Raw genomic sequence first — 4,334 nt, 5'->3', positions numbered from 1 at the left:
CTCAGAATAATTGAAAGTTCAACAGCTTTAAGCTTGAATTATTTAATTTTACAAGAGGCACATTTTTTGAAAACTTGCATGTCTAAAAGTGTCTCTTTTATACCCTTTCACTTGATGGAGACTTTGGCTAGATACAGCACTCTTGATTAAAACATAATTTTCCCTTGGAAGTTTGAAAGTGTAGCTCCATTGATGTCTATCTTCCATTTGAGAAGTTTGATGCTATTCTTATTCACAATCTTCTGTTCATTAACTGTCTATCTCCCCTCTGTCCCCTCACCCCTACCAAAGCTTTTGGAGTCTTCTGTTTATCCTCAGTGTTTGAAATTTTATGATAATGAGCCTTTTGATGTTGCTCTTTTTCATTATTTTTGGAGAGAGTTTTGTTTGTCTGTTCATTTGTTGTTTTCCATTCATTGGGCTGGATACCCAAAAGGCCTTTTTAAAAAGAGGTTCATTTTCTTCAGTTCTGAAAAATTCTCTTATTTTATTAATACTTTTCTCTACCAGTCTTTTCTGTTCTCTTTTTGTGGAGCTCCTATTAATTAGCTAGTAGGCCTCCTGGATTGATTATCTAATTTCTTATGTTTTCTTTCTTATTGTCCAATTACTTACCATTTTGCTATATGTTTTGGATTCCCTAATTATATCCTTTAATACTGAGGTTTTCATTTATGCTATCTAATTTTTATTTTCCTAGTGTTTTTGTTGTTGTCTGAATATAGTATATTCATTTATATTTAAGAATGGGACACAGAAAAACTGACCGGGAGCTCTGTGTTTGTGAACAAGTTTATTGACTTAAAGTGATCAGTTGGGGGTAATGGCCATTATTTCAGGAAACTTATAAAGGTCAAAATGTGGAGGTCTTTTCTGTACAACCATTCAATTTCTCCAGAGGAGAAGCCTCTAATTTCTTACCTACCTAGCAGATACCTTGCTGCTGACCTTCTAAGAGAGAGAGAGAGAGACACTATTAGGGTAGAGATGGGACAAATAATAGCCATATTCCTTCCTGATCATCCTATAGCAAAGAAGACAAAGTGACAAATTCTGATAACAGACCCAGACTTTCCAGTCATCTGTTCAGTGCCTCATTTAAAAAATACGAGCAGAGCTGGGCGTGGTGGCTCACACCTGTAATCCTAGCTCTCTGGAAGGCCGAGGCGGGCGGATTGTTTGAGCTCAGGAGTTTGAAACCAGCCTGGGCAAGAGCGAGACCCCGTCTCTATGAAAAATAGAAAGAAATTAATTGGACAACTAAAAATATATAGAAAAAATTAGCCGGGCATGGTGGTGCATGCCTGTAGTCCCAGCTACTCGGGAGGCTGAGGCAGGAGGATCGCTTGAGCCCAGGAGTTTGAGGTTGCTGTGAGCTAGGATGACACCACGGCACTCTAGCCCGGGCAACATAGTGAGACTCTATCTCAAAAAAAAAAAAAAAATATGAGCAGATAATCAAGGGTCACAAGACATCTGTTTTTTCATTAGTTCTGTTTTCAGTCCCACGCCTCATTCTTGTCCACCAATGTATGTCCAAAGTTCTCTCTAGGGTTCTTTTTTTACTTTTGAGATGGGGTCTTGCTATGTTTCCCAGGCTAGTCTTGAACCCCTGGGCTCAAGTGATCTTCCCACCTCAGCCTCCTGAGTATCTGGGACTACAGGCATGAACCTCCACACCCGTCTTAAACTTCTCTAGGGATCTATCTGTCCAATAATCTTTCTTTGTGCCCAAATTTTTCTCTGGAAACCCTTTAAGCTATGTCTCCCCCTGCCTCCACATCAGCTACCACTTATTTGCCCAGTTTTTATCAACTGATGTCCTTTCTACCTTTTATATCATCACTTGGATGTATATATTTTTCATTCATTAGCTATCACTACAAAGGAGTCTCAAGAGACAAAAAATAAACAAGCAGATTAACTATTCTAATCAAAAATATTTAGGAACAATAAGAATTTTTTGCAAAGGCTCAAAGGCATCTTAAGATTGCAGTGAAATCAGGACCTGGGCACGCACGTAGTTACCAGCTTCTCTGTGTTCGGAGAGGAAGAGCGTGGGTTTCAGCAAGTTCTGCATGCCAGGTCTACCCAGTACCGGCTTTCTCACTGCCCCTGGTGGCTCTTCAGCCCCCATTCCCCTGAACCTGGTCCTAATGGTGGCCTGCACCTCCCTTGCCCACTGCTTGGGCATCTGGGCCTCACCGAAGCCCTGTGCGGCCTTCTAGAGGCCTTTGCCACGGAGACATGATCTACTTTTCTGCCTTAAAGAACTTATCCCAACCGCCTCCTGTGCCTGCTCCTAAGGGTCTTGCTTTTCCAAACCCAGAAGACAGTTCTTAAAGCCAGGGCACATCAGCCATGCTCCAAACAATTTGGCCTCAGGAGTCAGTGACCTTTGAGAACGTGGCCATGTACTTCACCCAGAATCAATGGGCCAATCTGGACCCTGAACAGAGGGCCCCGTACAGGGAGATGATGCTGGAGAATTATGCAAATGTGGCTTGCTTGGTAGCATTTCCACTTTTCCAACTTGTTCTGATCTCCCAGCTAGAGAGAGGGGAAGCGTGATGGGACACAGATTCCTGGGACACACAGGTTCTGAGAGGCATCAGTCCAGGTGGTGAGTCCTGGACCAAGAATGAAGAGCCAATAATAAGGAAGGAGGCCACAGAAGAAACAGAGTTGCACAGAGCGCCAGTAGGAGAACTTTTCAGAAACGTTTCTCAGCATTTTGATTTTAAAAGCAAGGCAAGGAGGCAGATTTTCAGTCTAAATCCAATCCAAATCTACACTTCGAGGTGGAATGAAGTTCTATGAATGTAAAGAACGTGGGAAAATCTTCAGATATAACTCAAAGCTTATTTGGCATCAGATAAGTCATACTGTAGACAAGCGCTTTAAGTGTAAGGAGTGTGGCAACGCTTTCAAGTCAACCTGTGACTGTATTGTACACGAGAAAAACCACACTGGAGAAGGGCCCGGTGAATGTAAGGAGTGTGGCAAAGGTTTGAGTTCCAGCGTCACAGGATTCACACTGGAGAGAAACCCTGTGAATGTAAGGAATGTGGAAAGGCTTTCTGTAGGAGTGCGGCATACCTCCCGCAACAGAAATCACACATGAGGGAGAAACTCTATCAATGTAAGGAATATTGGAAGGCTTTTGGTTGTAGGTCACTTTTTATTGTCTATCAGAGAATACATATTGGGGAGAAACTCTACCAGCGTAAGGCATGTGGCAAAGCCTTTACTCAGGAAACAGCCTCCATTCAGCATCAGGGTTCACATTTACGAATGTCAGGTGTGTGGGAAGGCCTTCACAAGGGACGGAAGTTTCATTCACCATCAGAAATTGCACCCTGTGGGGAAGAAACCTGTCGAGGTTGTTGGGCCACCCCTGGTCAGTCTCCCATGCCCCTCTCCAGCCTTGTCTCCTGTTCCTCGCCAGAGGTCATGCTCTGCTCCAGCTGCGGCTGGGCCTTCACCCACCTTTCCACACGCTGTGCTCATTCCTACCTCTGCACCTTTGTTCATGCTGCTGTCTGCATCTGGAATACCTTCTTCACCTGCCCCAACAGTACGTGTCTTCCAGGGTCTTCCTCCCACTGTGAAGCCTTCCTCAGTTATTCTGAACCATCCTTCTCAACCTGCATGAGCTTTATCTTGGCACTCCTATGGCTCTTACCCAACAAATCTTCAACCTAATGTGAGCTTCACTGGTACTTTTTTTCCTTACCTTACATATGTTACAACTGTTTCAGCATAAGCTCTGTTATAATCCATATACATTTAAAGATCAGGTTCATATAATATGTTCTCTTTTCTTCTAAGTAGAAAATGGAAACACTTAATCTTTACATTGGTCCTTTTCAGGCTTGAGCAACAGTGGCTATATCTGCATCATGGCGCTGCTGGTTTAGAAATGCTGGGAGGACACTTTAAGGTTAGGAAAGTTTGGGAAAGAGGACATCCCTATATTAGGCCATTGTTATCAGAGAGAAGCAGCCTGGGAGAAACAGGAGGCAGCATGCCAGACCTGTGGGAGTAGAGGATTGGAGTAAAATTCCAACACTGGACTTTGGAAATTAATGCAGATTGTTTAGTGAGCCACTGGCTAGATGGTGTATTAATATAGTTGAAATTGGCCAGGCATGGTGGCTCACGCCTGTGATCCTAGCACTCTGGGAGGCCGAGGTGGGAGGATCACTCGAGGTCAGGAGTTCAAGACCAGCCTGAACAAGAGCAAGAACCCTTTAACCCGCATTTGGGTGAGGCAAAGACATAAAGTGTAACTATAATGTTTGTACCCTCACAAAACCCTGGAATAATAAATA

General features: G+C 43.4%; 1 pseudogene; it reads left to right on the top strand.

Annotated features, from left to right (window-relative positions):
• Window positions 1–2,361: 2,361 nt before the first annotated feature.
• On the top strand, window positions 2,362–3,655 carry LOC105807198 (annotated as a pseudogene).
• The last annotated feature ends 679 nt before the right edge of the window (window positions 3,656–4,334 follow it).

This window comes from Propithecus coquereli, unplaced genomic scaffold, assembly GCF_000956105.1.
Source record: "Propithecus coquereli isolate 6110/MARCELLA unplaced genomic scaffold, Pcoq_1.0 Scaffold154, whole genome shotgun sequence".
In the NCBI taxonomy this organism is placed as follows: domain Eukaryota; kingdom Metazoa; phylum Chordata; class Mammalia; order Primates; family Indriidae; genus Propithecus; species Propithecus coquereli.
The sequence above is the reverse complement of the archived record's forward strand: the minus strand, read 5'-3'. Positions and strand labels throughout refer to the sequence as shown.